Raw genomic sequence first — 22,475 nt, 5'->3', positions numbered from 1 at the left:
CTGGAGAGGTGGCGCCTGAGTTCCCAGAGGAGGCGTCAACATTCCCCCCACCCCGTGCCAGTCTCTCCAGCCCTCATCGCTGCCCCCGTGGCCCTCAGCCCTCTGGAGCTGAGGGTGCATTTCCACCTCTACTGTCCCCTGTCCGGGTCAGAGGAGCTCAATGACAGGAGTTGGTGCCACCAGAGACAGGGCCCCTGCAAACAGTGGGGGCCGATGCTCAGGCCAGCAGGTGGGGTGGAGGGGCAGGAGGGCAGGCTGGGTGGGCCAGGGGAGGAAGCAGGTCTCCCTACTCCCCTCCCCTGGTCGCCTCCCCTCCCTGCCTCCAGGGATCCCACCCTGGGTGCCTCCCAGCCCGAACCTGCCCGGTGCTGTGCCCCTGGCCTGGCTCAGACCCACCTCCTGCACGCTCCCCATCCCTGTGCTCTAGGGGTGCTTTCCACTAACCTCTGGCCCAGCCCCAGCCCCACAGGGCACCGGTCTCAGCCCTGACAGGCACAGTGAGGGTTGATGTGGCAAGACAGGAGTGCAGGTTTGCAACTGGGCTGTGGAGGGTGGCCAACGCCACCCCAGGGGAGGTGACATAAAAAGCTGAATTGGGGAGGATGCATTGGGATTCATGACAAAATTTTCTACAAGTACTGGGGTCCACATGGACCCCTCTCTCCTCTCAATGCCATTGATTTTATCATCTATTTTAACAGTCTAGTGTGGACAGCCCTGGGAGTGTGACCCTGGAGGCAGCCTCCCAGCCAGGCCAGGAGTCCCCTTGTGGGCCCCTGGGAAGGATTTGCTAAAGGTTATAGGGTAGCTTTGTGAGCCTGTGACATGTACAATCACCTAGTGCTCTAAGAAGGGCCTGAACTTGGTTTTGTGGCTCTGCTATCAGGGCTTTAAAAATTGTAGTCATTTTAAACAAGGACCTGTATTTTTATTTCATATTGAGCCCTTTAAGCTGATCTTGGTCCAGTCTCCACCCTGACCTCCAGATAAGAGGCCTAGGAACGTGCTTGGACACGTGGCATGGTTTCAGTTGACATTTCCCTGTATCTCCTGGTCCTATCACTCATTCAGCATTATTACTGCCCCTGGGAAAAAAGTTTCTGGCAACAGAGGATGCCCTTGTAAGACGTTCTCTCTTTATTAAGAGAGGCAATATTGTCAATGAAGATTCATCCTGGGCACCCAGCGAGGGAGGCAGCGGTTATTCCCATTAAGAAGAGGTTCTCGTGTTTTAGAGAACGATTCCCCACGGAATTCCTCCTGAATCACCCGCTCTCCTAATGCATTTTTAATGTGCTTCGGCTTATTAAAAATGATTTCCACACGCTCTTCTCAGTTCTGCTCTTTGAACCAGCGTGGCTGAGCTGAGCTTGGGGCCAGCCCCAAGAGCAGCCCGGAGAGCTCTGCTGCTGGCCTCACGGGCTCCCTCGTGCAAGGGCCCTTGCCCAGGAAGGGTCGCCTTGCAGGCAGGGAGTGAGGGGCGTGGGAATTGTCGCCTGGGGGGAGTCTGTGGCCTTTCCCCAGACCTGCAGATCTGAAGGAAGCCCCAGACCTGGCCAGGCGGGGAGTGGGAACGGGAGTTCAAAGGAGAGGGACGTTGTCCACAGTACCGCGGAGCCAGAGGGCATGGTGGGTGTCAGGAAAAGCCGGGTGTTCTTGGGGGAGGAGAGAAGCAGAGGCAGAGTGGGGGGCAATGGGGAGCAGGACAGGATCCCGCGGAGCCCCGCCTGGGAGGGTGACCTTGACCGCAGCAGGAAGGCAGCAGAGGCTTGTGGCCCGGAACTGGCAGGTGGCTACCTGGGGCAGCAACGATCCCGATCCCCCAATCCCGGGGCCAGCACTGGGCCTGAGCAGGCAGAGGGGCTGCAGTGGAGGAGGGGACAGACTCAAGCGTCCCCTCTGGGTGGCTCCAGGCAGGGACATGGGGCGGAGGTGTACCAGGTCTGCTGAGTCAGCCCATTTCCAACTTGGGCAGCGGGAAGAAGGGCGACTGCTGTGGCCTGGGTGTGGGTCCCCAGCATGAGTCAGCTTCATCTCTGGGGCGAACATCCAGGAGGGTCCACTGGAAAGGAGGAGAGGGCTGTGCAGGCCGAGGTCTCAGAGGCCCCGGTCCTGGCCTTGGCCCAACAGTGAACCTGCCTCGACGGTCAGCCGCCCACCGCCAGGACTCTGAGGAACGCGTTCCCTTTATTTGCAGCAGCCCGGGCTGTGGTGTCTTGGTACAGCAGCCCGAGTGGACCAGGGCTGCCTGGCGTGGACACACAGGCCCCTGGAGAGAAGGCTGGCCTGGGACAGGTGGACAGCTGCCGACGTGGTGGTGGGAGACGCAGTTCAGAGGGAAGCGAGGAGAGCAGGCGCCGGTGGATCGGGGCCACTTGGCCGCAGGAAGCACCCGGGCGAGAAGGAGGTGGAGGCTGCGGGGCCCCTGGAACCTCAAGAAGGTCACAGCCAGACGTGAACGGGGCTCAGGAGGGTCACCTCAGCCTCAGGGAGACGTCAAGCAGACCCCTGGAGGAGTGAGGAGACCCCCACAGAATGGGGAGTGATGAGGAGGGAGGAGGAGACCATGGCTCAGTGGACAGGCACAGGAACTCTGCAGTCAGCAAGCCAACCACAGCAGTGAGGGACAACGGGGACAGCTGAGCCTTGTGGTGTCCTCAGTGCTACGCGGAGCTCTTCACACCACTCCTGCTTTAACCAGCAGGACCTGAAGACGGTGCACCTGGCCCTGCCCCCAGCCTGCCTGGCCCTCACCTAACCACCGTGCTCCTCCGCCAGCACAGAGGCCCTGGCCCCCGGCAGCTCTGCGGGAAGAGGCTTTGCAGGGGCCTGCTCTAGGTTCCTTGCAGACGGGCCTCTGGCCAGCTCTGCTGCAAGGACTCCAAGCCGCCCCCAGTGTGTGCTGGGCACTGGTGGAGCTTCTGGGCAGCGAGGCTGGTGTGCCTGACAACCAGTCATGCACCTGGGGTCTGCCACTCTGGAGACAGGCCTGGGCCACAGCTGCAGGAATTCGCTCTTGCAGCCCACGGAGGTGGGGGTACCCAGTCCACCACCAGGGTGAGCAGCACCTCCGTCATCTCCTCAACAGGCCAGAGAACTGCACGCGGATACGGAGGACAGGACAGGAGTCTGCACCTTCCTGATTCACAGCCAGGACCATCCACCTCTCTGTGTTCCCACCTGCTCAATGTGGCACCACCATCCATCAATGGAATTCTGTCCCTGGTTGATGGAGCATGATCACCTGTCAATCAAATACTATCACCCACCAGTGGAACCCTGCCAGTAGAGCACTGTCACCACCAATGGAATGCTATCCCCTGCATCTCTCTGTCACCTGCCAGCAGAAGGATGTTACTTACCAGTGGAATGTTGTCACTTGTGCCAATGGTATGCTGTCACCTGCCGTGGAACCCTGTCACTATGGGAAGCAAAGGGGAGAAGCTATGTTTGGATGTGCCAACCCTGGGGGCCCTTCGACATCTAGAGATGTAAAGTTGACAGTGGTGGCTGGTGGCTGGAGGGCTGGTGGCAGATGCTGGTGAGTAGAGCCTCGGCAAGTGCCTGCAGGAGAGGGTACCTGAGGGCACAGACCATGCCCAGGCGGGTCCAGGGGTTAGGGGAGTGTGTGAGGGGGTGCAGACCCTGAGATCCCTCAAAAGCCCAGGGAAGGCAGCCTGAATGGAAGCTGCAGGAGACTCCCTGAGACAACTCCAGGAAGAGGAAACGGGGACTGCAGGGAGCAGAGTAGTGGGGTAAGTGACCCCGGTGCACCGTGGGACCTGTGGTCTCGCCTGGCCAGGCTCTCACCCTGTGGGTGAGGGCTGCTTGTGCTGTCCAGCTCTGCTAGCAGCTGGCCTCCGGGGAGCCTCCTGATGTCCCCGACAGACACAGCAGCCTCCTCCCTGCACCTGGCCCCCAGTACCCAGCCCCCCACCCTGAAGAAGGAAGTGCTGGGCGCACGAGGTCAGCGGATAGGTGCTGGATGGAGCTGGTAAGTCAGGGGAGCCCCGAGGCGTGGGAGGCAAGGTGTCAATCAAGGTGGGTGGAGCCACGGGAAATAGGGACCCATCCGCGGAGGGCGTGGTTCCCTGAGGCCGCAGTGCGCATGTGCCCAGCTTCAAATTACAAAATATACATGGTGAACTCCCAGCTCAGAGGGTCGAGAGACCAAGGCCCCCCTCCAGCACTGTCCTGTGCTGGGTCACAACAAAATGTGTCTCAGGGTCCCTGCCCTGAGAAGCTGGTCACAGGTGGGGCCAGTGTGTGCTTCGACCCTGGCAGGTGTTGCTGTCTCCCCAGGCAGGGTTCGGGGTACCGGGACCTCAGCAGACCAGGCAGCGCAGAAACCACGGGGGTACCGGGTACCAGCAGCACCAGTCCTGTCTGCAGAGCCACACTTCCCGAGACGCACATGGCTGGGCGTCGTTGCCCTCTGTGTCCCCGGGGACAGTGGGGTGGGTGATGTCTCTCTCCTCTTCTTCAGTCACGTTCACTGTGTGTCCACACCAGGCTGGACAGTGTGCACCTCTTCTGCTCCCAGGCTCCGAGTCTCCACTGTCAGCCAGATGGTGAGTGGGAGGAGAGGGTTGGGAACAGGTGGGTTTGGGGACGGCCAGGAAGCTTGGTCTGAGGAAAGAGGTGGGAAGACAGGGACGAAGGGGCCATGGGGCTTCCCTGGTGATGGCCAAGACCCCCCATGTTATAGGTGAAAAGCTTGACACTCAGGAGGACAGGGATGTGCTGGGGGTCCCCAGGCTGTGGGGCAGGGACAGGGGAGTGTCCTTGCTGAATGCCCAACTGAACCCCTGGGTCTGGCACATTCTGCCCATCTGCCCTGGGCACGCTGTGGCCCTGAGCAGGCAGAGCTGGGTATGCCTCCAGCTGCGCCTCCGACCTGCCAAGACGGGGGCACATCGTTCTCTCCTGGGAAGCCCCGTGTTCTTACCTCGAGCACAGAGCACAGACCCAGCTCTGCTTCCCTTGTGGGTGCACCTGGGGATCAAGCCCATGAGGGACCTCCATGCACACTCCAGACTGGAGGCCACTCCCCAGGGCCAGGCTTGTGCACTGGACAGAACACGGGGCCTGGTGCTCCCTTGGCTAGAAGAGGCTGCATGGAAGAGGAGAGGGAGGGCAGATGCAGCGTCTGTTCCCAAGGGCAACGGACTCCTGGCAGACCACAGCGTCCCTTCTGCTTTCAGACCGCGCTGGGTCAAGGAGACCTGGGAGGAGCAGCCGAGCAGCTTGCTGGGTGACAAGCCTCCCAACATTGCCCAAGATCAAGGCCGATGCGGGAGGAGCTGGAATGGGGGCCGGTGTGCACGGCTGAGGGGCAGGCTTGGGGGCAGCCGTGCTTTGGACCAGGCTGGGAGCAGTGGCCCAGGCCTGGCTGACAGCCGACTTCCACTGGGGAGATTTCAAGGTGTGGACAGGAGCACTGAGTTTCCAGAACACTCTTCTGTGGGCCAGGTAGAGAATGTGGGCTTGTGGGTGGAGAAGGGGCTCCTGTGCCGGGCACGGGAACCTCTGCAACTGCCCGGTGGGGTCTGCAGGAGCTGGCAGGGATCAAATCCTTACAGGTGTCACAGATGTCAGTGGCACAGAGCCACTGGGGGTCCTGGGTCTTAGACTCCGTCCCACATCTCAGCTCACACCTGCCGAGTGGCAGGGAGTGAATTCAGCGCCCGCGTGGAGCCGGGCAGCCCTGCTCCCCTAACTAAAGAGCAATGGAGCTAACACTTCAGTGAGCCCCCCATGTCCCAGGCTTGTGCCCACCTCATTTGGTCCTGCAGAAGTGGCTTTGGCCTGGGGAGGTTGAGCCATGGCCCAGGCCATGGGAGTCAGAGTGGGAACCCAGGGAGGCCAGGCCCGGGCCAGGCCCGGCTCCCATCGGCCCACCGTGCAGGCCTAGCGCTTGGCTGGAGGAAGGAAACCATCGCTCCAAACTCCCCATCCCACAGGAGAAGGAGAAGTTCGAGGTCCCTGTGTCCCAGGCTCCTTGCTTTGGGGGATGCTGTTTGCTTTCAGTCCTCATGGAGGGAAGGGCCCCCTGGGGACAGATGGCCCTTCAGTCAACCAGCAGAGATGGGTCTGTCCAGTTGTGAGTGCAGCCCATTTGAGGGCCCCGTGGGCCCTTCCCCAACGTGCACTCCAGGTCCCCTCTCTGTCAGCTAAGGCTCTGGTTGGATACTTTTTCCACAGCCGCACACTGCCCCTCACGCTGCCCAGACCACGGCCCTGACCAACGACTCCTTTGAGCCCCATTTCATCATCCATAAAGTGGGGATAAGCACCCCAGCCTGGCAGGGGGTGAGTGCAGCCCTCTGGGGCACCCTCGGTCAGTGGAGATCAGCGAGCTGCGGAGACTGAAGGCTCCTTGACCTCCCTGAGGGTGACCGGGGCCACTCCAAGGACCCTGCGGCCTTTGGCAGTCCTTCCTTCTGCCTTCCTCTTCTCCCCCTGCCTCCCTACTCTCAGGTACACAACTGGAATGACACCTTTCCAACTTAAAAAAAATCAGCCACAGTGGCATTAATAGGACAGAATAGGAGAGAGGGGAGAGAAATCAGATGTCCCTGGAGAGGTCAGCTCAGCAAGGGAACGACAGTGCCCACCTTTGTGAAGGACCACGGGAGGCATGAGAGCGGCCACCCCTGTACCCGCGCTGTCTCTGCGGGGGCCTTGATGCCCATGCTTTGGCCTGTGGAACCGAGGTACTGGGCAGATCCCCAGGGGTACTGCAGCTCTGGAGCTGGGGAGATGGTTCTGGAGCCTCTGGGCCTTCGAGTCCACCCTTCTGTTTCCTGAAAGGAAGCTGAGCCCCTCTGGGACATGGCTGGAGTAAATGGTCAAGCCATGGGTCATTGGGACCACCAGGTGTCCCAGTTGTACCCACCTGGGTGGGACTCACGGAGGCCAAGGACACACACAGAAGGCGCTCTTCCCCGTGTGCGGGTTCGTCCCAGGAGCTGCTCTGTGAGTTTTGAGTTTGGTGTCAGGTTGTGCAGCGATGGGGGTACAGGGCTGCGAGGGCGGCTCCGCCCACTCTCTGGGCTGGAATCAGCTGTTGATCCCCAGGTGGCTCCCTGCAGACTCACCCTGGACTTGAACCTCAGTGGGATTTTTCCTGTAGAATATAAATAGTAACACTTTCCCTGTCCCTTGTCCCCTCTAACTGAATGTGAAGGATGCTAAACTGTCTGTGAACATCAGAGCACCCCCTGAGGGCAGGCAGCGCCAGGCCCACTTGCAGCCCGTACTGAGGGCTCCCTTAGGAGACGCCAAGGTGACACATTTTGAAGATGTAGACCTACTTTGTGGCCTTGGATCCTGAACTTGTTGTGTGATTCTTCTCTCTGGGGGTTCCACTAGAACTTCTCCTGTCATGCCCTCACATGGTACCCCGTAAACATGTCACTATGATATAAATTCCTCGACACTGGCTGCTGTGGGGTGTCAAGAGAACCAGTGTCCACACTGTGGCTGGCCTCTTCCACGGTACAAGCTGTGGCATGTGGTCATACAGATAATGCCAAGTCCAAGACAGGACCTTAAGTAACGGAAGGACCGCCAAACATCTCCACAGCTCTGCCCTCACGTGTGTGTGTGTGTGTGTGTGTGTGTGTGTGGTGCTGGGGATTGACCCCAGGGCCTTGGGCATGCAAGGCAAGCTGAGCTACCAACTGAGCTATATCCCCAGATCCTCACTTCTTTTAATTTACACAGCTCCCTCCGTCTCCACTAGTTGGAGAATATCTGCACACCTGTCCATCTGAGGTGGTAGGGGACAAAACACCCCGGCCACCTGGTCACATGGCTCCCTCCCTTTTAGAGCACGCTGTCTTGTACTTTGCGGCTACTCCTCAAATTCAGAGGACGGATCTCAGGGCCTGTGGGGGTTGGCAGTGGTTGCCCAGGTAGGGGGAGGCTGCTCCTGACCCAGCGAAGGAGGAGGTAGGTGAGGGGGTGCGAGCCCCTCCAGTCCTCGCAGGACACGCCCCCACTTCTAGGTACCAGTGTCTGTGCCCAGGTGCCAGTGTCATCATTAGTGGCCACATGTAGGTCATTGGCATAGCACCCGGCTGGTGACAGGCTCCCCAAACAGGATTCCACTAGAATTCCCTGATCCCCTGGGAATGCCTGAATTCTTGCTCTGGGTTAAGTGATAAGTTACCACAAAGTCAGGGACGCCGGACAAGTGAAGTGTACTCTGTCATGGTTCCAGAAGCCACATCTGAAATCAAGGGGTGGGCAAGGCTGTGCTCCAGGGGAGGCCCCCCGCCAGCTCCTGGGGCCCAGGTGTCCTTGGCTTGTGGCCGCATTGCTCCCATTTCTGCCTTGGCTGTCAGCTGACCTTCTTGCCTGCTCTCCTCTGGGTTATCCCTCGAGACCCACGTCACCCAGGGTGATCCCATCTTGAGACCTCACTTCATCACATCTGCAAAGACTCTTTTCACAAACAAAGTCACGTTCCCAGGTTCCAGGAGTTAGGATGTGGACATGTCCTCCAGACAGCCACCATTCAGCCCACTACGTGTACCATGTCCAAGCCTCCTGCGGATGGCATGATATCAGCCCATCACTTCCCCCACCGCCCCCTGCCTGGGCCTCAGCTCTCCAGCTGTAAACTGAGAGCAACCCTCTCTAAAAACTTTGGGTCTCTTTCACCGTGACTTTGAGAGTCCCAGCACGGTCTCTGGATCCCTGAGGTCACTGACCAGTGGTTTCCCTCCCCACCTCAGTTTCCCCATTTTTAAAATTAAGAAGCCAGAAGGGAACCATGGCTCTCAATGAGAAGTTGAGGGTGAGAACCAGTTGGGACATTCTCAATGTCTAAGTGGCTAGGCCCTGCCCTGGGTCTAGTGAATTGCTGTCTTGCAGGAAGGGGTTGAGAAAGCCTGGCCCCAATGTGTGCTGGAGGCCCACCTGGACTTGATACTCCCTGGGCTGACCCACTCTCAGGGTGCAGAGGCAGATATTTGGGGCCTGCCGTGTCCTATCGTTGAGGCAGGGCCTTCAGGAACGGGATGTTTGGTGGAAAGAGAACCCAGGGATCTCGGAGACACTGGGGATGAGAGAAGGCTGAACTTTCCCACACCCCTGGTTTCAGGTGGACTGAAAAGAACTGATTTCATGTGTGGGGCTAAAATCAACGCCGTGGTTGAGACAGCATATAGAAACAAGGCAGGAACTGTTAGAAGGAAGAGCTTTGCCCCACGGCACGGATTCGGCTGTTAGACATACCGGGTGCCGCAAGAAATCAAACGCGGGCTTGGAGGTGGGTGGGCAAGGCAATCTCGACTTCTGCCAGAGGGGCTCGAGGGAAGCAGGCTCGCTCGCTCACCTGGGCGGGCAGTCCGCCTGCTTTATCCCCAAGGCAGCGCTGCCTCTTGCCCTGACCGAGGAGCTCCATTACAGTCTGCATGATCGGGGTTGGACCAGGGGAGGGCTGTGGTTAAAATGGCCGCCATTGGATCTTGGCATTAATGGACCATGGCACTTTCTGTTTCCCACAGGCTCCTGGGTTACTTGCACAGGCTGTTTCTCACTTTGGGTCAAGGTCAAGGCAGTGTGAAAGCCCCTGGTCCCCTGGAACGGGCCTGCTTGCCTATTGCTGGACGGCCCACCTGGCAGGTTTCCTCCTGCCATGCCCAGAAGCCTCCCTGCCTGTGGCAGGCTCCTGAGGAGCAGCATGTGCTCCTGGGACAGTGGGGAAGGTGAGTGGGGACCCGTCCCCATTGGTCCTGGCTACCTGGAAAGCTGTGTGGAGGACTGAAGTCAGGCTTTGCCAGGACCAGAGTTTTGATCGATTGTTCACGACTGTCTCGGAAGCAGGTGATTGATTGTACATGTCTGCCCTGGTAGCAGAAGGTGGGCAAAGGCTCTAGTTGCCCTCTGTCCAGGGAAAAGGGACTGGGGTTGAGGTTAAAATCCTGCCAAGCCCTGAGGTCTGTCCTAAGTTCTGAACCGTTGTCTCTTCATCTTTGAGATGAGAGAATGGGCAAGATGACCTGTGCAGTCTCTTCCAACTGTGAGTTTAATCCCAGGGTGTGTCTCCATGTGGACAGATGTGCATGTCTGTTCAGGGGACCGAGAAGAGTCCCTGTCACTCAGGACACACTGGACAGGTTTCTTTGGCTTCCTCAGTCAGGGCAGGGACCTTAGAGAACCTGGTGGGCAAGTGAGGGTGGGACACACACCTGAGGGCAGCTTCCTAGCCCCTTCCTCTGTGCTTCTCCTCGTAGGGTTCTGTTCATCCTCAACAGCACTTATTGAATGCCTACTGTATACTGAAGGATAGCTACATAGAGTACATCCACACACTAATTCAGAAACCACCTGGTAGATCTACAGATCTGGGAGTGTGCATGGGTATAGGTGGGGTTGAGATGGGGCAGGGGCCGGGGTACATTGTTCCAGTTAAATTTGGCTGGTGCTTCTGGGTGGCCGAGTGACATGGTCCAGCACTGTCACCCTTGGTCACCCTGACATGGGAAAATAAACTGTTTCCAATCCATCTGCTGCATGCTCTTCTTAGACATATATTTTTATCCCTCTGACTTCTATTTATAAAAGCCAGAGCCAGCTCCACGCCCCCTATTACGAATGTGCCCACACCCAGGACTCTTCCACGGCCCCAACCTTACCTCGGGGGCCAACGAGGCACAGGGCGACCTCCACACGGGGACCTCAGCTGAGTTCCACAGGGTCACAATGTGGGTAGGACACCACCTTGACCCCCGGGAGCTCTCTGTGGTGGTAGAAACACAGTCGGGGGACGTGCACTCAGATGACGGGGACACAGGCAGGAACAGCTAACCGACCGTTGCGGGCCCTGAAGGGCAGAGCTGGCTACTGTGGGAACCGTGGTCCCAGTGCCGGGGCAGGCAGGTGCTCCATGTGGCTGGGCAGGCAGAACCAGGACCGCGCTGAGGCCCAGCACAGACACCGGGCCAAGGAGCAGGGGGCGTGGGGAGGGCGTGGGGAGGGCCTGGGGGCGTTGGCCCTGCCACTCACCTGCAAGTGAGGAGAGCGAGGCCCGGAGCCAGGATGCTGGCCCCATATGCTGCTGGGCAGCCAGGGACCAGCCGTCTGGCTCCTCAGGTTCCTCATCCAAGCTTGGGGCACATGGGTCTGCTCGAGCTGCCCGTGAAGACGGGCGCCTTACACCCAGCTGTCTGTCTGTCTTCCCACAGTTCTGGGGCTGGAGGTCCAAGGCCCGGGCACGGTCAGCGCTGGTTTCTTTTGAGCTTTCCCCTTGGCTGGTGGTCTCCCTTTTCTCCCGTGTCCTTGCACTCCTGTGTCCCCAGAGACAGAGACAGAGGGACAAAGAGAGAAGTCAACCCCCGCCTCTTGGTGTCACTGGGTTGGGCCCCGCCACCGTGAGCTCGTCCAACCTCCTCGACGGCCCCTCTCAGTCACGGCCACCTGGGGTGGGCTTCAGCCGTGCACTCGAGGGCCCTGTTCATCTGCAGCGTTCTGCCCTCTGCCCACCAGGGGCCCTGCTTCCTCCCAGGCTCGGCCAGCAGGTGGTGGGTGTGGCCTGTTCGTGTCTGTGGTGCCAGGGTGGCCTGAAACAATGGCCATGTGTGGGCTCACAGCTCTGGAGCCAGATTCCAACATCAGGTGGACACTGGGCTGTGACCCTCTGAAGGCTCTGGGGGGCTGGGCAGGGGGCTTCCTCGTCCCTTCCGGCGCCTGCCACCCACGGTCCTTGGTATGTCCCTCTGACTTCTGCCCATTGTGCCCTCTGTGTCTTGTCCTGCTGTGTGGACACCAGTCCTGGGTTAGAGCTGATCCTACTCCACTACGGCCTCCTCTTGCTTTGATCTTGACAAAAACCCTGTTTTCAAATATGGCCTCATTGGGAGGTCCTGGTGGGTGTGGATTTGGCAGGTGTGTGCGGTGCACAATTCAACCCTTTAGACCCCCCCAGGTGGGGACTCCAAAGTCTGTAGCCAACCACTGCCCTTCAGTGGCTCCAGGTGACCCTTGTGGTCACCTACGTAAAGCATGTACCTTCCAGCCACCTCTCTGCCTCCTTCACAGAACACTGGGGATGCCTCCCGTGCATGGGAGTCAAGGGGGATCCCGCGGCCCCAGGGCTTGGCAGCCTCAGGGGCAGCTGGGCCAACAGCCCTGGGAGCGGGAGCCGTTCAGCACCGCACCTGCTCGAAAGCGTGCTCATCTCTCATCCAGGTCCACTGAGGTCCTAGTGAGGCAGGTGGGCAGTGTCGATCTTCAGGTCCCAAACGAGACAGCCTCTGTCCAGTGGCACAGCTTCAAACTGGAAATTTCACGACAGACCACCTGTTTATGCGGCTTTCCAGTTTTTAATGGGTTTATTTAGCCCTGAGTTGGGTCCCCCTTTGAACACAGCAGCACACAGACACAGCCACGTGCCACCTCACAGCGTTTGGGTGGACGATGCACTGCATACACCACCGTGGTCCCCTGAGATTACCACGGAGCTGAACACTCCTCTCACCTGTGGACATGGTGGCTGTCACCCCCTGTCGTGAAGTCAGCTGTCCCCACAGCACTGTGGCACGTGTTTCTCGTGTGTTCGAGGTGCTCAGGTGCCAACTGTGTGGTGGCAGCACTGTCACAGGGCACAGTGCACAGCCCTTGATGAAAGAGCTGAGCTGGTTCCAGAGCACACTCCTCCTCCTCATAATGGGGGACTGTAAGTCTCGTGCCACGCCAGGGCAGCCTCGTCCATCCTGGTGTGTGCATCTCTCGGTGGCATCAGAGGGCCACCTGGTGGACCTGCGCTGTCCAGGTGAGTGCTGAGTTCTCTCTGGGATGTTCACACCGGATGACATCACAGAACCACACCTTTCTCAGGACATGTCCCCTTCACTGAGGGACGCACACGTGTGCCCGTGTCCACAGACCCAAACCTCCACTGGCCTCGTCTTCAGAACGGGGGCCAGGCCAGGGCTGGCTGCATGAAACGTGTCGGGCTCCGTGGCCATCCGTGCTGACATGGCCGGCCACAGTCCTCATCGCGACTTTTGCAAGCACCCACTCTGGGTGGTGCTGTGCTGAGGAAGAGTGCAGGGAAGGACAAGGGCCTCCCGTCCGGTTTCTAAGCTGCCGCCCTCAGCCTGGGGTGTCTCCTTGTTTGGTTAGTTGCATTTTTAGGAGCTCAGGTGCTGTCCAAGGGGAGGCAGTGTTCTGAAGTTCTCCTCTGACCCGTCTCAGGCAGCGGCACGGAACCTGCCGCTCGCCTGTTTCTCAGTCACCTTCTGCCTCCCTTCCGTACAAATCGGGAGCCGTCTTCCAGCTCCCCAGTACATCAGAACTAATTAATGCAATTAGCACTCGTTCGTGGCACCTCTCATTATTATCGTAATGATCTTCACTTTATCCTTATGAATGTCATTAATAACCCATAATTCCTGAGCTGCTGCTCTCCCCAGTGACTGCCACATGGCAGTGGAAAGAGTTTACCATGTCCCCCTCCAAGGGTGACAAAGCTGGGGATACAAGCCCAGACTCCAGCCTCCCAACCTCTAATGTCCCCAGGGCCACAGAGGGCAGCCCTCTGGCCCCAGTAGGCTGGGCATCTTCTGTGAGCCCAGCTTGGCTCTGACACAGGGCTGGAGCTGGATTGGGTCTGGGTTGGGCTCAAGGAGGCAAGCCACCCGGTATCAGATGGGTCTCCTTAGAGGAGCCACCCAGCACCTGTCGGCCTCAGTTCCTCATCGCCACAGTGAGGCTGACAACACCTGGAGTTTGTGAAGGGTTAAGACGAGCAAGCCCTTAGCTCAGTGCCCGGCATTCGACACACCCTCATCCAGTCCACAGATGACGACGATGGTGACAGTGACCTCAAATGCCTACTGTGGCACCTGACCCACAGGAATCTGCCTGCTCAGACGTGAGCAGGAAAGTGGCGGAGGGAAACCGGAAGCCAGACCCGTTTTTTCCTGCCGTTCTGGCTCTCAGCTAACGACAGGGAGATGATAAATAGTTTCTTTTTTTCCCTTTAAAGTTTTCAATGAAATATGGGAAAACAGACAAAAATCAGAGGCTGATTCTGATGTGAAGAACTGAACCTGACTTTCTAGGTCTGCAGACCCAGGCCACCAAGGAGGAGCGGGCGGGGTCGAGGAAGACCAAGGACCACCCGACCAGAGGGAGGCTGTTAGACCCGCCTGCTTTGGAGAGGGAGGGATGGCCCTGTCTCATGAAGCCAGAGACCCTCCAGGGCTCATGCTAATTAGAAGAACCAGGCCCGGCCTGAGCTGACCCTTGAGTAAGGAAATTGAGGACTTTGATCAACGAAGCTCCGAGGTGGAGACGGAGGCCACAGGTAGGATGGGGCCTGCTGAGGAGGGAGAGAGGGTACGGGTCAGCTTCCCAGGACTTGTGGCAAAGTTCCACACCACCTTTCCACCAGAGCTGTAACCCAGAGCTGTGATCGCTCATGGTTCTGGAGGCCAATGTCCAGCACCAGGGTGTGGGTGGGCTGGGCTTCTGGGGCTTGGGGGACCGTCCTGTGTCTGTCTCTTAGCTTCTAGTGTTGTGGTGGCTCTGCATCTGTCATCAGAGGACATTCCCCTGTGTGGAGGTATCAGAGACAGAACGAGATAAGAGATATAACGTGGAATTAGCCCTTCTGCATAGGAAGACCTCTAACTGGTTTACTTCTGCCAGACTCTTTCCAAATTAGGTTGCAATCTAGAAGAATGTGACTTTTGGGGGACACCACGTCACCCAGCACAGGGAGAAAAGCAAAGGCGAGAGAGCTGGAGAAGCACACGCCTACTTCCCCCTTCTTGCCCATCCGTCCAGGGACCTGGCCCTCTACGGTTCACCAGGCCCCCACCTCGACCCTTCCCTACCTCCTTCTTGTGCTCCATGGCATCTCCTGGGTCACCTCCTCCTGGCTATGCTCCCTGTCTCGAATGGACCTGGAGATTGGCATTTGCCTTGAACTCCAGCTGAGCCTCGCCTCCCTTCTCTCCAGGTGTGCCTGTGCCCAAGCCCTCCTGGGCACCCCGTCCCTGTGCCAGGCCCACTCTGCCGCTTCTCTGGAGCAGCCCTGGCTCTGCATCTTCAGCTCCAAAGCAGTGGATCCGAGATCAAGCTCACACACCCAGGGTCTAGGTCCTTGCTGACCCGCCAACTAAGAGCCTCGCAAGTGACCCAACCACCTGCAGCCCTGGCTTCCCCGGATGCAGGAGGAAGATGAGAGCATGGCCCTCCACCCTGCCCAGGGCCTGGTGGGGCTCAGAGGACGATGCAGGTGCAGCCTGCCAGGGAGAATGGGGGCTGCTTTCTGGACCTCCCCAGCCCCTCTTCCTGTCTCTGGACAGCATCTCTCCTGGGCCACCTGGTGAGGTGGAGGCTGGAGCCCACGTCCCAGGCAGCCGAGATCTCCTTCAGCACGTGGCCCACACTCGGGAGGACCCTGTGGACGCTGGCCTCCCTGACATTTACTTCCCCAGGTGCTCCCAGGCCATGCCCCAGGAGGGAAGAACCAGGTATCAGCTCAGGGCTAGAAGCAGGGATGACTTCCAGAGTCGCTGCTTGGCCAGAACAAACCACCGCAGGGGAGGAGGATGGGGGAACGGAGCCCACCCTTGAAGCTCTAGGGGTGTAAAGGGAGAGAGAAACGAGGACTTCTCTCAGTGCGTTCTGGAGGAAAAAAAAATTCTTTTTTTCTCTTCTTAAAGGGTATCCTACACATCCGAGCAACGCATTGACTCTCAGAAGGGAGCTGAAGGGCTGATTTGGAGCCGTGGTGACGTGGGTGGGAAGGGACTGATTGGAATGATTCTATTAAAAATAGAAGCCTTGGGACAAAGCATTCTCAGGTGGCATTGAGGGCAGGGCTCCCACTGGGGCCCCATCTTCTTTGTGGCACCTGCAAGGGACTCCTGGACAGTGGGGGATGCGCTCATGCTGGGCAGCCCTGTCCTTCCCTGGACATTTTCTCTTCAATGTCATCAACCTGCCTTGTCCTCAGATGGAAACAAAAACTCCCTGAGGCGGAGCAAGGAGCCCCAGGCACCTGCTGGCCCTGAACCCACAGCTTCCGACTCAAGGTGCAGGGTCACCTGCGAGGGAGCGCTCTGGCTCCTGTCCCCTCCTCTGGGAGCTGGAAGGCAGTGCAGGGATGCTGGCCAGAGGCCGCAGGGCCCTCGGCACCTAGGAAAAGACCCAGGGTTCACAGACAGCACCAGGGTCCCTGCAGGGGGTCCCGACTGGCCACTGCCACTGCCCACACCCCGGGGCCTTCCCTTTGCTAGTCCTCCTTTGTTCCCAGAGCTCTTGAGTTACCCGGAGCAGGTTTTGGGATCCAGCTGAACTGGGTGCAGGGACAAGGCTGCACGCAGGCTGGGGACTCCGAGCTGGTTAGCACGGCAGCACCTCAGTGTCCCCAGCTATTAAACGGGCACGATGCTAACGATCCAGAGCTGTTCAGGGCCCACACCTGGTCAGGGCCAGAATTCAGCTTTTCCTGAAGCCTTCTCCTTGCCTGGCCGCTGCTTCTCTGGCTCTGGTCCCTCTCACCCCCAGTCACACCTCTTTCCTCACCCCATTGACCCTGTAGGAACTGGACTTGCAGTGCGGCAGCAGCCCCACCACCCCCCCGGCTGGATCTCAGAGCCATCTCTGGCTCGGACGTCCTGTTCACATTCCTGAAGTGATGTGGAGTCAGGGACCACCTGGCAGGGCTAGATCCCCACTCTGCGGCCGGCCAGCTGCTCCAAGGCAAGGCTCTCACTCTCTGCGCCTCGGTACTCTTACCAGCATGACGGAGATCCCAACTGCACCTGTCACAGGTAGCGAGGATTGAACGAGGTGACACAGGTCCAGCACCATTGCCAGGACACTTCCAGGATACCTGTGGGCTCCTCTCTGTGCAGGTGTCGAGGACGGGCTGAACCTGCTCCGCCAGGAGCGTGCCTGGGAGACCTCTTAGCCCGTCTCCGTCTCAGTGTGCTCATCTGTAAGCGGGTTGAACCCACCGCCGTGTGGCGGGCACAATAGGAGGACCTGGCTCAGAGCAAGCAGCAGGTAAATGTCAGCCACGGTCATTTTTGTCTTCCCCCACACAACTCCAGGTCTGACCTCTCCAACTGAAGCTAGGAGGTAGGACATGAGTCCCAGAGGGGGGCACTGGATATTTTGTGAAGACACAGAGGGGCCTCTCTACAGCAGGGTGGCTCGGTCACCTTCAGTCACAGGGAGCTCCTCACCCCCATGGAGCTCCTCACCCCTCAGAGCAGCACAGGGCAAGGCTGGGAACATTCTTTCTCACAGTGCCACAGAACCTTCCATTCGACAGACTTGTGTGGCCGCCAGCCGTTGGCCACTAGAGCTTTTCCTGAATGTCCTTGGGGTTTGGAGGCAGTTTCTCTGGCTTTTGGATTCTGTCTTTTAATATTGTCCTGTTGGCTGGGCGTAGTGGGCATGCCTGCCATCCTGGCGACTCTGGAGACCGAGGCAGGAGGAGCACAAGCACAAGGCCATCCTGGGCACCTGAGTGAGGACTTCAGCAACCTGGGAAGATCCTGTCTCAAAAAAAATTAATAATAATAATAATGAATAAAATAAAGGTGTGGGGATGTAGCTCAGTGGTAAAGCACCCCTGGGTTCAATCCCCAGTACCAATCAATATAGATAGATAGACAGATAGATAGATTCTTGGATAGAGCTATTGTTTATGGGAGGGGTGTGTAAGAAAATTAGGGGTAATATAAAAACAACCCCAAAAGGCCCTTTGACCCTGACCCTGTAATGACACGGAAGCTAGAAGAGGAGCTGGTTTAGGAGCTGCGTCAGGAACTGGGGAGGGACACGGTGAGAATAGGGGTGTGTGACACGTGGGGCCCCAAAGGAGACGACGGCTTGGGAGTGGATGGGCTGCAGCTGCCTCGGGAGCCCAGCCTGGGCCCGTGGTGGAGCTGCCAGTGGCTCCGGGAGGCGTGCAGGGTGGGCAGAAGGCTCCCATGGACACTGCAGCCTCTGAACTACAGGGCGAGGGGCTGGACGTGGCTCTTGCAGGAAGGAGAGTGACATCCTCTGGTGCTGCAGTGGGCCCTGTGGCCTGACCCCAGGGGACCTGAGCCCCCTGCAGCAGCAGCCCAGGCTCCAGAAGGTGCACTTCTGACCTCAATCACCGAGGCAAAGAAAGCAGAGTGTTGGTCAAGGCAGGCTCCTCCACCAGGACAGGAGGCCTAGCTGGGCCTGCCCCAGGCCCCTGACCTGGGCGAATGCTACCCTGTTGGGAAAGTTAAGGAACACTTGAGGCCCTGGTCTGCTCACGTGTGAACTGGGGATAGTTGCACCCAGCTCCAGAGGACACCTGCTAGAGAGGAGAGGGGTGGCACTCAGTGAGCAGCTCCCTGGGCAGAGGCAGACCCGCACCCTGCTGGGAACTCACTCAGGTGTGTGGGACACCTTCACGCCCCTTCCCAGCCCTACTTCCTCTGTACTGAGGCAGTGGGTGGGAACCTAATCTCCTCCTTCAGGCCAGGCACCTCCCTCAGGGATCATGCCCTGCCTCTACCCCCACTGGGTCCCACCTCAGTGTCTGCTGTGTCCTTCGCATCACCTCGGGGTCATCTGAGAGTAGAGACCTGATCATGGCTCACAAAGTGGTACAGAAACCTCAGGTCGTTGGAGGGACCAAGAGGCCAGGCACCGAAGAAAGCAGGAAACAGTTTTATTTGGCTGCAGCCAGGTTCAGAGGGCACAGCTTTTGCTGTAACCAATCAATCCCCTGAACCCCGAGTTCAGGGAGTTGCAGAGTTTTATCCCCAGCATGTAAGGGGAGGGGCTCAGAAGCTCACAGTCTGCAGAAGTTCACATAAAAGCAGCTTTTTCTTTCACTGTTCTGGGCAAGTTAACTCTTCAAGGACCACACCTGAGAAGGGGAGAGCTTCTTCTCTCCTCTCTTTCCTCCCCTGCCAGCTGTTACCATGGAGCCCATTTGTAACTTGTCTTAAAAATGTAGACATCTCTGTGAAGCCCAGCTCAAGGCCAGAGGCCTGGTTCGCACATTTCTTCACAGTACTCTACTGGATACGTTTGTGAAAACTAGTAAGGGGTGTCCAGCACCTGGAGTGCTCGTATCTTCCCGGCCAGTGGCCAAGTAAACAGGGCGACACAAAATAGGAAGTTTATTTACATTGGACGCTGCTGCAGAGACTCTTTTGCTGACAGTCCTAAAATCAGCCATGGTGAAGAGGGCTTTTCTGTGGAGAAAGGGGGTGCCACTTCAAGGTGAGTCCCCCGTTCATGGGACACATGGAACCCTCCACCACGGCACTGCAGGCCTCAGGGTCTGAGGCTTGTGGTCCCACCATTTTTCTGTCCTGTTACTCTACAGCAATGACCCATTGCAGGTCCCCAGAGGTCCCTGCCACGGGTGACCTCAGGACCTTACTTATGCTGTTTCTTCAACCAATATCATTTCCTGTCTTTGTAAACCAATCCATCATTTGGTCACTTGCTCAAGTCATCCAGGCCCAAAGTGCAAGAGCCTGAACATACGCTGCTCAGATGCTCTTATCTTAGTCTGTGCATCCAGCTCAGGTCCAGGGGACTGACCAGCAATCTATGCCATGAGCCTCAGTCTTGCAACCTGCAAAGTGGAGTATCAGATCTACATCCTGAAACTCAGGGGGGTCGAGGTACCCGAGAGGGAGAATGTTTTGTGAAGACCAAGCAAGGCTCTGAATGAACGTCAGTCACCGTTTCCTGGCTCTGCTGAAATGGCTTATTAACAAGCCCCTCTAAGGCCACCTCTCAGAATCAGCCTCCCCTCCCTTTCCCTGCTGTTTCCCTCTCTGCACCTTTCAAATAGAGCACCTCTGAAGGGTCCTCCCGGGGGCCTCAGTGTCCTCCCACTGGCCACCACCCTGGGACTGCCCTGGCCAGATCCCCCTGACAGAATGTGAATCACTTATCCCGGGGGTAGGGCCTTGCACACCCCGAGGGCACATTCAATGTTTGCTGTGTAGCTTTGGAAGCACTTTTTCCAAGATTCCTGCTGGAACCTCTCATGGCAGGGAGGAACTGAAGCCCGATTCTTTAGCCTGAGAACGCTCATCAGGATGTTGGGTTCCCCCGGAGTCCTGGGGACTTTGGAGCTATTATCTCATTAATCCTCAGGGGTGCCCATGGCATGATGGCTTGGCTACTCCCCATCTTGGCCAGGGGCTCCATAGAGAACAGGCAAAAGAAAACCTAGTTTTGAGGTACAGTCCCAGGGCAGCGAGGTCAAGGACAGGGAAGTGAGCAGGAAGGACAGCAGAGTTTAGGAGACGGCCTACCCAATGGTCCACTCCTCAGAGACAGCTGACTGCTCGACTGCTTGGGAATGTGGGTGTTTTACAGGGACTCCCACTGGCCAAGAAAGAGCATCCTGCCTGAATCCTGTTGCTAGGTGGCCCCAGTCCGTTCCATGGCACACTAACCCCCCAGGGTCTCTGCATCACCTTGGCTGGCCACGGGAAGCCAGAGCGGTGCTCATGAACTTGTACAGAGACTTCGGGCAGGCTTCCCTGGAGTGTGATGCCTCGCTGCTGAGCCAGATGGGGAGCAGTCGGCCTCTCCATGGGCCCATAGGAGGGGCCTGGGGCTGAAGTCCCGCAGCGCCCCACAGCAGGCTTGTGCAGAGGCCGGGCTGGTGGGCTACGGTTGGCAGGGAGGAGGTGAGTGCATCTGGGATTATCTGCTGCTGGGTTCAATAGTCCATTTCACATATCAAGAGTAACGTGCCCACAGTTGCATTCTGTTCAGGGTGGACACAAGTCTCAAACCCTGCCCTGTCCCCTTGACCACAGTGCAGGAGAGGGAAAGGTGGATACTGGGATTCACAGTAGACCACTCACCTTTAGGGCTGTGAGCAACAGCCCACTATCCCCCAAACGACATGTATCTCTCCACATTCATCCATCCGTTCACCCTCACTCACTCATCTATCCATCCAGCCCCTGCTCAGCGTCTTCCTGTGACACACTTGTCCTGTGCTCTGCCCCAGGCTGGACTCTAAATCACGTGGCTGCAGTGTGGGGGGCAATTCCTTTACTACAAGGCAGCTGCACCCACGTTCCGTGGGCCTCCAGGGGACATATGGACTTCCTGTGTAGAAAGGCATTGGAAGTGGAACCTCAGTGGATGACGAGGACTTTCAGGAGGGGGTCAGGGAGAAAGGTGTCCCAGAGCCAGTCACAGCCAAGAAGGCAGGGAGGCCTGGTGTGCAGGACCCTCTGGGGAGATATGGCTCTGCAGCAGGAGGGCGGGGCTCCCTCCAAGTTTGCTCACAGAACTTCTGTTTGGGTTTTCCTCAGCACATTCCAATCCCCACCATCAGCACAGAAACATGGTCTTCACTGCTCAGACCACTTCCTAGTAGGTAACGGGTGGAGGGGGGGCACATAGATGATTATCAGTGAAATCAGAATTCACTAACAGAACTTTCGAACAATGCTTTGAAGTCTCCACCCTAGAAGCCACTCTCCTCCTCTGCCCAGCATCTGCTGAGTCTGTGTGGGTCAAGGACAACCCGAGTCTTCTCTGTTGATTTAATTACCACACACGGACGATGAAATTACTCTGAATTTTTACCAAAGGCCACTGACATTTACAGAGATAACAGTAGGGATCCTCTTCTCTCATGTATTCTCTCTGGTCCTCAGAAGACAGGTGCCCAGAGCAGTCCACTTGACCAGCTGCTGTTCAGCCCAGCAAAACCCCAGGGCTGGGGTTTACCTTGCATGTGTGAGAAGCGAGGTTCAATGTGTAGCAAGGAAATGGGTGGTGGGTAAATGGGGCGGGGCCATCCTGAGTGTGATAAACTGGAAGTGGGAGGAGCCAGGGCCTTGACCCCATTGGCCCAAGGCCGCACCTCCCACCCCAGTTAACCTTATTGATTTGTGTTTATGAAAACTGCTTTGTGCCCTGCTTGGTGCTAGACCAAATGGATCACAACCACTTAGGACACGTGCTAGTTTTTCATCTGATAACAAAGCTCATTGAAGTCTAGGTGCTGGGTTAAGGGAATGAGGGGCTTCCACACCTGAAGGATGAAGCCTAAGTCAGTTGTTGCAATGTTCTAATAGAGGAAGGAGCAACATGGGGGCTTCACGTGAGGGGAAAAAAAAGGGATTCCACTGACTTCTGCTGACAGTAGAAGAAATGTGGGACGCGGTGCCATCTGTTGAAGGACATTGCTGATTTTGTGCGCCCGGGTATTTTTGTGCTCAGGAGGTGTGCAGAGTTAAAACTATTTGCCAGTTTCAACATTTACTTTGAGATACTGTTGCACCCTTTCTCTTCAGGGTTTTCCCAGCATACCCGTGTGCTACCACAAGGCACAAAACATTCCTACATTCATTGATGAGGACAGTAATTCCACCGTGGTACTATTGACTCGGGGACATTAACCTCCGGCTGTGGGGCTGGGAGTTTTGAAATGTGATCTCCGCAGCTTAGTTATAATTGTT

Source organism: Marmota monax, unplaced genomic scaffold (genome assembly GCF_021218885.2).
Source record: "Marmota monax isolate L192 unplaced genomic scaffold, Marmota_monax_Labrador192_F-V1.1 WCK01_AAM20220418_F8-fsc00051, whole genome shotgun sequence".
Taxonomy (NCBI): Eukaryota; Metazoa; Chordata; class Mammalia; order Rodentia; family Sciuridae; genus Marmota; species Marmota monax.
The sequence above is the reverse complement of the archived record's forward strand: the minus strand, read 5'-3'. Positions refer to the sequence as shown.